Here is an 11,010-nt window from a genome sequence, read left to right as displayed (position 1 = left end):
AAAATTAATGTTTTAAAAAGAAACCAGAAACCGGATCGAGAACCGGATGAAGATGAAGAAGAAGAGAAAAAGGAGGTGGAGCGAGTGAGGTCGAGAAGGAGCCGAGCTGCTTTGAGGGAGCAAACGCTGGCGAACGGGGGTCACGCGTGAACTTTGGGTTTCCTGGGAAAGGGATTCCTGCGACAGAGTTGTTATCGCTGTGACAGATAAACCTGCGTGTCAGGTTTTGCGGTTGATTCCGAAGAGAATCGTTGGAGTGCCGTTACGCCTCGAGTTCGGGCCCGTTGGCCGTTTTGCCTTGCGCCCGATTTGGCATCGCTCCAGGTTTTTCACCTCGCTCCAACCAATTCAACACATCCAGCCGTTAGCCTGGTTTGCATGTGTAACGTGGATTTCGAGTGGGAATTTGCGGTTCGCCGTGTGGGGAGCCGTTGAACATCCATACCCGAAGGTGTGATTTCCCAGTCGCCTCTTGAGGATGCCTTTGCCCATCTGTGGCAGTGTGACTGTCAACCGAGCGGGATTCTGGTCTCGATACAACATCGTTCTGACGATCACTGGAGCGTGGATCGACTTTGGTTTGAAGCTGGGACAGAGACATTGGGAATGTTCTTTTCGCTCACTTGGAGCACAGTGAGTTATATTATACGAAACTGATGGTACCATCATAGGAATGATATATTGGTTGTACAATTGATTAATATTGTTATTGCTGTTATTCTTGTGTGACCTTAATACAATACTTGTTTGTTGGTAACAATTGGTGTGGTTTCACCATTGATCTTTGACACACAGAATAACACATCTTTCTGCCGTGACTCCTCTCGGGGCTCGGAGGTACACCGTGACCGGGGTTTGGGGAGGAGCACGTAACACAGGCATGTGCACGGGATTCTTCCCAGAAGAATGAGTGGTCGCATTAGCTTGTTCGACTTAAAATGAGCGAGTTTTGTTTTCACATTTGGGCCAGTTTTACATGTTGTATCCCTAAGGAATGAAACGAACCTTTTTTCCTGGCTTACAATTTTATTTGAAGTCACACATGCCTCAAAATACACTCACTTATATAGAATTGAACGCTGAATCCGAAAAGGTAAGTGAAATTGCCTTGTTTTTTTTTTAACATTATCTTCTATATATTCTAAATATATATCTGTGCAGTGTCTGTCTTGTGTTGTCTTGTCCTGTGTTGTCACTGAACTACTCCCTCAAACTTTTGTGAAATCGTACTATTCCAACTTGACCCACGGCCGGAGTATGTGTTCTACTGAGTGGCGTTCTAGTTTACATAAGTATTCATCCAACTGAAACAATACTTTGTAGAAGCGCCTTTGGCAGCGATTAGAGCTTTGAGTCTTCTTGGGTATGTCTGTATCAGCTTTGCACATCTGGATTTGGGAATCTTCTCCAATTCTTCCTTGCAGATTTGCTCAAGCTCTGTCAAATTGGATGGAGAGCATCAGTGAACATCAATCTTCAAGTCTTTCCAAATTCTCAATGGGATTCAAGTCTGGGATTTGGCTGGGCCACTCAAAAGACTTTCACGTTCTTGGTCTGAAGCCAATCCGTTGTTGCTTTGGCTGTATGCTAGTGGTCATTGTCCTGTTGGAATGTAAATCTTCGAAGCAGTCTAATATCTTTTGCACTCTGAAGCAGCTTCAACTGAAAGATTTGCCTGTATTTGGCTCCATTCATTGTTCCCTCTATCGTTACAAGTCTCCAGTCCCTGCCGCTGAAAAGCATCCCTAAAGCATGATGATGCCATCAGCATGCCTCACTGTGGGGATGGTGTTAGATGGGTGATGAGATGTGCTCAGTTTCTGCCAGACATCGTGCTTTGCATTCAGGCTAAAGAGTTCAATTTTTGTCTCATCAGACCACAGAATATTTTGCCTCATGCTCTCAGTCTTTCACGTGCCTTTTTGCAAACTCAAGGCATGCTGTCATGTGCCTTTTTCTCAGGAGTGGCTTCCACTGCCGTAAAGCCTAGATTTGTGAAGTGTTGCATAGACTGCTGTCCTTCCGGCAGGTTCTCCCATCTCAGCCGAAGAACTCTGTAGTTATGTCATGGTCAGTGGCTTCTTGGTCACCTACCTGACCAAGCACCTTCTTGCCCGGTTACACAGTTTGGTTGGATGGCCAGCTCTAGGAATAGTCTGAGTAGTTCCATAATCTTTCCATTTCCGAACTATGGAGCTCACTGTGCTCTTGGGAACTTCCAACACTCTAGAAATTGTGTTATACCCTTCCCCAGATCTATGTCTCCTCACAATTATATCTCGGAGTTCTACGGACAGTTCCTTGGACTTCATGGTAGAGTTTCTCTCTGACATGCACTGTCAACTGTGGGACCTTATATAGAAAGGTGCGTTACTTTCTAAATCATGTCCAATCAATTGTTTTGGCCACAATTGGACTCCACTCAAGTTATAGAGTCATCTCAAGGATGAATAAAGGAAATTGGATGCACCTGTGATCAATTTGGAGTGTCATAGGAAAGGGGTTGAATACTTGTTGATTCAGGACATTTCAGCTTTTCATTTTTAATTAATTTGTAAAAGTTTCTTAAAACAAAATTCCACTTTGACATTATGGTGTATTATGGCCAAAAAAATTTATTCCATTTTTAATTCAGGCTGCAACAGAACAAATGTGAAAAAGTTAAGTGGTGTGAATACTTTGTGGAGGCACTGAAAGTTCTCACAAGTAGCCGAAGCGACTTTTTAGAGAAGATACTCCAACTAGTTTTATATATAGCAGGTGGAACCGAAATTTTTCCGTGCCATTCCTACAAGTAGGGATGGTCACAATAAATTGTCATGTGAAACCATACCGTACATCTTTCTTTGATTAAAGGTTATTCTCTGTCCAACCCTGACTCCATTGACAATAGTTGTGTTTGTTCAGTTTCAATCTATGAATTTGATAAATGAAATATAAAACCATTAACACCAAAAAAAAGAAAAAAGCAATGAGAAGGAAGACACACACACACACACACACACACACACACACACACACACACACACACACGACAAATGTAGGTTCTGCAAGGTAGAAACAAAAAGAAACACAGGATTCAGCTAGTGGTCGCCCCGAAGGTGGCCGGAGGCATTATGTTTTTGAGTTGGCCGTCCTTATGTAGTACGTCCGTCCGTACAGGCTAAACCTCATTTTTCTCAGCAACCACATGTCCGATTGAAACGAAACTTTCAAGCTAGGAGTGACATCCATGCAGAATATTTTTTTGATAATTATGACGTCATAGGTCACATGGTATGGCACCCGTCTTGGATTAAATGCAAATATAAAAAAATAATAATCAGAAACCGATGAATGAAATTTTTTGAAATTTGGCACATTGTCAAGTACTCCCCATGGGGAATAAAAGCATGATAATGGTGACATCATAGGTGAAGTGGTATACCAGCCAAAAATGTTTTAATAGAATTCCTTATCCTAAAAATCTGAAATTGTATGCACATGGTCTATGACCCATTTGTATTGAAATATTAAATTTATGACCTTATAGGTCACATTGGTTGGCAGCCATATTTGATTTAACCTAAAAACTTTTTTTTTTTAATCTCCAAAACCACCAAATCGATTGACCATAAACTTTACATGTGTAATTTACTAGGCATAGCGATTAAAAGTTGATTACGAAAACATCATCGGTCACATGGTGTGGCAGCCATATTGGATTGAAGGAAAATATTAAATAATTATATCTCTGAAACCACAAACTCTATTAATGCGAAATTTTTTAAATGTCACCTAACGCCATTGTTGCATATAGTTTGAAAATGATGATGTCGTAGGTCACGTGGTTTGGCAGCCATCTTGGATAGAAAAACGAACCTTATCCGATCCGATCGTCCAGGTGAGGGTTAGGGTGAACGGGTGGTGGATTGGGAAACACCAATGTCTCTGTCTTTTTAATAAATCCGTCAGCAAAGTGATGAGCAAGATTGGAATCGAAATGAGAATTGTGTTACAACCTGCACGAAGCAGCAGGTTGAATAGTTAGACCACAGTGGTGAAGTAGTAAAAAAAATCGGTGTGTAAACCTAAACGATACGACAGTCGGTGGAGGCTGTGAAGCAGCAGAACTTGAAGGCTAAGCCGCAGCGGCACATTAGCAGGTCGCTCCTGCAGGATCCGCTGGATGTCGCCATGCTGCAGGCCAGTTTGTGCAGAACAAGAACATTTATATGAAAGACTATGCAGTGCAGGATCTCTGGTTCATTCCTGTGAGATTGATCAGCTATCTTACGTTAATGCAAACTGCCCTCAGGGCATATGGCCAATAAAGCCACAATGAACCACCACCAATAATAGACCTGAGGGCACTTCATAAATTGATGATACTCGTATATTCCCATATTCTGGTCGAGTCTATCATGATGTACGGACTCAATAATCTATATACGTATATTATATATAAAACACAGTTTGTGTGTGTGCGTGTAATGTTACCGATAGACTCCGAAACGGAGAGGCTCACGTGCTTGATATTTGGCATAGACATGGCCATTGAGCCTGGGACGAACATGGCTGAGACCATATTTGACGAGATCCACATTTTTTATTCATATTTATCTCAGCGCATTTCAGCGAAGTACCCGCTAATCTCAGCCAGTGCGAGCAGCTCGCTGATTCGCTCAGAGCGATCACGTGATGTTCCATCCCGTCACACGTCACACGTGATGTTTCATCCCGTCACACGTCACACGTTTGCACGTGATTCATCATTCAGGGCGAAAAGCCATTGCGTTTTTCACCTTTATGCGACCGTGTTTTGTGTCGATTTTGTGCGATATGAATTATATTTTAATTCATATTTCGTGTTTACGAATTCGAATACGAAGGATTTCCCCTTTCGATTTCGAATACGAATCGAATACGAGCTTGAGTCGAGAGGGGGAATGTACGGGTTGGGAATGTACGGGTCTCCCCCACAGAACTCAAATAGACGTAGAAGACCTATGCAGGCCGCTGTGTGGCCCCTCCGCCGCAACGCGGCAGCCATTTTAGTTAGCGCAAGACACCTCCGCTTTCTGCGTACAGATAGGCCTATTGTTAACACTAGGGCATGCCCGTACTATATATATGCCCGTACTATATATCTATCTAAAATTATACCCCCCCCCTCTATTTACATGAAATGGTTTGGTCCATTCGCAACGCCAAAGCGAACGGCGAACGGCTTGCGAGTACAGTGACAATCCCCCCCCCTCTATTTACATGAAATGGTTTCGTCCATTCGCAACGACCACAGAACCCCCCCCCCCCCCCTCTATTTACATGGAATGGTTTGGTCCATTCGCAACGCCAGCACACGCGATCGTTCGCTGCTCTCTGATTGGTTGAATCGTTTTTTGGACATAGCTCGGTAAGTAATTGTCCGATTCATATGAAACCTTGAAAAGGCACATCCTCGGGTCCCCAGCAATATACCTGGCAAGTTAAAAGTATATCGGACCCGTGGTTGTCGAGAAACAGCGGTCACAGACAGACAAACGTACAAACGTACAGACAGAGATTACTGGAATTATAGATAGATGAGCAGTGTGAATGTTCAACAAATATCAGCAATATGCCTTCTTGTGCTGCAATAAACTGTACAAATCGACTTGTGAAAGGTTCTGGGAAAACATTCCACAGGTAAGTAATTTATTTTTCTTAATTATGAAGAGTTTACTCGCCAAACTCTAGTTAAACTTTCACGTTATGCACAGATGTAGTTTTTCGTTTATGTAGTCCCATCTGTTAGTTTGTGTGTGTTTGTGTGTGTGTGTGTGTTTGCGGATTTGTCAGTGCATTTTGACTTGAACCAAAGGCCGTGCCTTTGCTTGAACTTAAGGACTCTAGCTCTTAATCTCTTCTCTCCCAATTTTGTTGAGCCACACACAATTTTGGGCTGTTAGGAGATGCATAAACATGTTCAGTTATCAAGGATCTAGGTTAACATTTGTCGTCTAATTAGACTAATAGGGTTGTATTTTGTAATCGCTTTCTTTATCGTTAGTAATTGTTACTTTGTGGAAAATATTGGTGTGACGCGTGAGTGAGTGCAATCTGTGCCCATTTGCCCTAGTTAATCATAATGTAGGGTGAGAGCCAAGATAACATTACGAGTTTAACTGATAAAAGAAATAAAGCTTGATAAAGCATTTCCCTTGCTGTGTGTACAATGTCGCCAAGCAAAAAATATTGGGGGCTAGAGTATGGTCTAGTGATTGAATTTTCGTACACTGTACCGTATATAGAGTGTAGAAAACATGTGGGGGGCAGGCGCGTAGGAAGCAGTTTTGGTTGGGGGGGGGGCAAAGACCCAAGGGGGCTCACAAATTTTGTCTTTTCTTTTGAATATAGATTTCCCAAGGATGGTTCAACCCTTCAGAAAGAATGGCTCGTAAAGATGAGGAGGGACAAGTGGACACCCAGCAAGTATGCCAGCCTATGCTCGGATCATTTTGATGCTGAGTGCTTTGACCGTACTGGCCTGATAACCAGACTTCGCCAAGGTTCAATTCCAACCATTTTCAACTTCCCAAATCATCTCCAAAAGGTAAGTAAAATTCAGAATTCTTGCATTAGGCCGGTTTACTAACTAAAGAATAGAGGCCAAAATAAAATAAAATAAAATTTTCCTTCCAAACTTTCTGACAACCAAATATATATATCATAATAAATGAATGAATGAAAAATACAAAATAAACATTTTTATCAATCTAAAGTTCCGATGAAGTTTAAGCTACCATTGAAATGCAGACAAATTGTCTGATCCATTCCAAAGGCAGTAACACATACATGTACTATACATATATAATTTGTGAATTTTGGGAAACTGAACTAGTCTAGTTATACATTTTCTTTTGTTTATTTTTATCTTTGTCACTTTTAGACCGCCAGAGACGGTAAGACCGCCAGATAACAATCCAACCGCCCGAGAATTCTCAACATCGTACAGGAAGATGCTCGTCCGGCATGAAATTGAAGGCGTCAATGGAAACTGCCTAGCACAAGACAAGACAAGCATACTTAATGTTTCCAGTGCAATAACATTAGCTGCTGATGTTAACAATGATGATGACATGCTTCTGATGAGGAAGTATGACTTGACTTTGAGGAGCCCAGCAATGACAGATCATGATTATGCAGATGTGCCGAATGTTTCTACACTTTCAGAGTACAAGAACTCCGTGATAGGTTATGTTGCTGGATATGTTGTGAATATGACTGAAAAACATCTCTCTTGCGAAGAGTGTATTGCTTCGTTAACCACTGGAGAAGTGATGGTCGGCAGCTTGCTGGAAAAGAAGAACAGAGGTGGTCTAGTGAGGCCTTCTCCAGACGTGGTGAAAGTCTGTAAAACAACAGAGAGGTGTTTCCAGAGGATGCTAAGTGTGACTGGAGGTGAACTCCCTCAAGCGTCTCGTCTTACTCAGGCCATTTCATCTGCTGTTCTTGCCGAAGTGAATTGCCACACCATTTTTGGTTCCCTGTCCGATCATATGTTTGATTGCGAGGCAGATAAGAATCATGTGTACATTTTTTATTTTATTTTTTTAATTTTTTTTGTATACAAGGTCGAGGCTCGTGAAAGAGCGAACATTAATCACACAGAAAGACAAACCGACACATAAAACATATAACATAGGGAGCGGTAGACAAGATGGGGAGAGAGGGGGAAGGACACAAACACAACATTTGAGAGCAGGGACCGAGAGACATGGAGACATCGAGAGATCTGAGAGAGTGCGAGGGCTTTGGGGGGGGGGCGTGGGAAGGGGGCGGTGGGAGAGGTATAAAACATATGGACACTGCCAGGACTTCCAGGAAAGAAGTTGGAATTTCAAACAAGGTGGATCTGGGGTGAATTAGCGGGGGTAGAAAAGGTCAAGGTTTTGGATGGGGGAAGATAAGAGATGGTGGTGAACAGCTGTTTTAAAGACCTGGAGGGAGGAGTGGGATTGAAGGGAGTGAGGGAGTTTGTTCCAGAGGTGGGAGAAAAGAGGAATGAAAGAGTGAAGGTGAGCAGAGAGCCGAGATTTCGGCAGTTTAACCATCAGAGGGTTGCTGGCAGATCTTGTGCGACCTGTAGGAATATTTGGGGGACAGAGCACAGAGAGAGCTGGGGGTGCAAGGCCGGAGAGGAGTCGGTAGAAGACAGAAAGACCACCTACCTGCCTGCGGTGAGTGAGTGAAAGGCCCTCAGAGATAGCTTCATCGCGGGAGATTCCAATAATTCTGAAAGCTTTGGTTTCAACAGCGTGAAGCCGAGCTAGGTGTGAGGCAGGAGCACCGGCCCATAGGGGAGAACAGTATTCCATTGAGCTGCGGATGAAAGCCTTGTATGTGGTGAGGAGCTCAGGTGTGCCGAGGAAGGACTTCGCACGACGGAGGATGCCCAGTCGGCGACTGGCTTTGGAGGCCAGCTTGGAAATGTGGTTTTCCCAAGAAAGATCATGGCAGATAGTGAGACCCAAAATCTTGAGCGACAGAACTTCTTGGAGAGGATTGTTGAGAAAGTAGATGGGAGGGTTGTCCAGTCGATCTTTTCGGAGAGACATAGTAAGAGTGTGAGATTTGTCAGGATTGAAAGACATGTTCCACTTGTTTGACCAGTCTGTGATTTTGTCCAGGTCTTCAGAGAGTGAGGAGGCAGCAGACTGCCGATCTGAGGGAAGAGGAATGGAGCGGCAGAGAGTGAAGTCATCAGCAAAGAGATAGAGAGGATTTTCGAGAGAGTCAGAGAGATCATTGATGAAGACCAGAAAAAGCACGGGGCCCAGAACACTGCCTTGGGGAACTCCAGCCTGAACAGGAAGAGGAGATGAGAGAAACCCATTCAGGGCCACACGTTGACGACGACTAGAGAGGAAGTCCGCCAGCCATGCGTGGAGATTTCCATGGATACCAAAGGAGGAGAGTTTGGTGAGCAGAGCGGGGTGCCAGACCGTGTCGAAGGCACGTGATATGTCGAGGGAGACAGCTCTAATTTCCTGTTTGGCATTGAGGACCTCCATCCATTGTTGAGACAGCAGAAGCAGCATGTCCAGAGTAGAGTGACCTGGTCTGAAACCAAATTGATGATCAGAGATCAAGCCATTGGAGAAGAGGAAAGATTTCATATCCGAAGCAATGATGGATTCCATGACTTTGCTGATAATTGGGAGAAGGCTGATTGGTCTGTAGTTGCTAGGATCTGTTTTTGCACCTTTTTTGTGCAAAGCGGTGATGTTGGCTGATTTCCAAGCAGATGGCAGTTGACCTTGAGCAAAAGAGAGGGTGAAGAGAACAGAGAGAGGGTGAGATAGAGCAGCAGAGCAGGATTTTAGGACCCGTGGGCTGATGCCGTCGGGTCCAGTTGCAGAATCAGAGTCGAGGGTTGACAGAAACTTTTCCACCTTGTCAGGAGGAAAGGACACGGAGTCCAGGAGCAGCAGGGTACGACTGGGTATGGTGGGTACAGAGAGGGATGGGTTTGGGACACAAGATTTAGAGGCAAACACAGAGTTGAGGCATTCAGCTTTTTCACGTGCGGAGTCAGCTGTGTAGCCGTTTGAGGTAAGGGAGGGGATGGAGGGGGAACAAACACCAGAAACGGATTTGACCAGACGCCACCAGGATTTGGAAGAGGGAGACAGATAAGAGAGTTCGGTCTTGAGAATGGAGAGATATTGTTTCCTGGCTCTCCTGAGGGTGGACACACACTTGTTTCGGGCTTTGTGAAAGGAAATGAGATTTCCTTCCGTTGGATTTGCTTTCCAGGAGACGAAGGCAAGTTGTTTCTGGGCAACAGCCTCACCACAAGATTCCGTGTACCATGGACGGGAGGAAGGGTATGACAACTGAAGACGAGATGGGATAAATCTGTGCATGAGAGAGAGCAATTTACTTTGGAAGAATTCCCAGGATGAGTTGATGTCAGAGGTGGTAGAGATGGGAGACCAGTCCAGATGATTGATGGCTGCTTGAAGACCGTGCCAGTTGGCCTGAGTGAAATGCCAGACTCGTCGACGCTGAGCAGGCTCCCTGAGGATGGTCAGAGAGATGTCCACTTTAACAAGGACATGATCAGATGATCCGATCGGAGCAGAAGAAGAGCAGCAGACATTTTTAGGGAAGTTAGTCATAACCAAGTCCAGAAGAGAAGATGTTCCGTTGACTGAGATCCGGGTCGGGAAATTGACAGATTGTGTCAGTCCCAGTGAGTCGCAGAAGTCCTTTGCTGAGGAGCCATGGCTGGTGAGAGAGGTACCCACACCCAGCCAACTGGCATGATGACAGTTGAAATCACCACATATGAGGAAGAGAGAGTTGGGATGAGTAGATAGAAGTTGGTCCATATCATCAGACAGCGAGATGTAGATGGAGTCATCACTGTTTGGTGGACGGTACAACACACATATGAACAAGAGGTGGGAGCGAAGGGGAAGCCGTAGCCAGAGGTATTCCTGGGGGTGAGGTGGAGAGAGTGCAGTGCAGGGCGAGTGTGAGGAAGAGAGTTTTTGATAAAGATAGCAACCCCGCCTCCAGGACGAGGCTCAGGTCTATCATACCGGAGGAGGGAGTAGCCCGGGAGAGATACTATGGAATCAGAGACATCATAAAGGAGGAAAGTTTCTGTTAAGCAGATCACGTCTGGTTTGACAGAAGCAACCTGTATGGAGAGATCAGTTAAGTTTGAACGAAGGCCCCGGATGTTTGAGGTCCATACCGTTAATGAAGAGGAAGGGGGAGCATCAGATACAGAACAGGGGGGAACATCAGATACAGAACATTCTCATAAAGCGTATTGCTTCATCGTACGTCAAGATCCGAATGCATCATCTTGCCCGATTGAAGAATGAGAAGTTGAGTGGACCATTTGTAAGAAAACAATTATCAAAATTAATCTTGTTCAAACACCAGTGAGCTTTTATACAGAGATTTCTTCGGATGGCTTGTGAAAATGACATTCACATGTTGTAATGGCATCATTATTGTTTGTAACACAAG

General features: G+C 44.3%; 1 long non-coding RNA gene across 1 annotated transcript; it reads left to right on the top strand.

Moving 5' to 3' along the window:
* Positions 1–5,571: 5,571 nt before the first annotated feature.
* LOC137421733 (uncharacterized) lies at positions 5,572–6,536 on the top strand. Its single transcript, XR_013623944.1, has 2 exons — positions 5,572–5,667; positions 6,379–6,536. It is a non-coding gene; the product is annotated as an uncharacterized LOC137421733 (long non-coding RNA).
* The last annotated feature ends 4,474 nt before the right edge of the window (positions 6,537–11,010 follow it).

The sequence above is a fragment of the Myxine glutinosa genome, chromosome 7 (assembly GCF_964187855.1).
Source record: "Myxine glutinosa chromosome 7, kmMyxGlut1.1, whole genome shotgun sequence".
Lineage (NCBI taxonomy): Eukaryota > Metazoa > Chordata > Myxini > Myxiniformes > Myxinidae > Myxine > Myxine glutinosa.
Note: the sequence above shows the minus strand (reverse complement) of the source record. Positions and strands in the feature narration are given on the sequence as shown.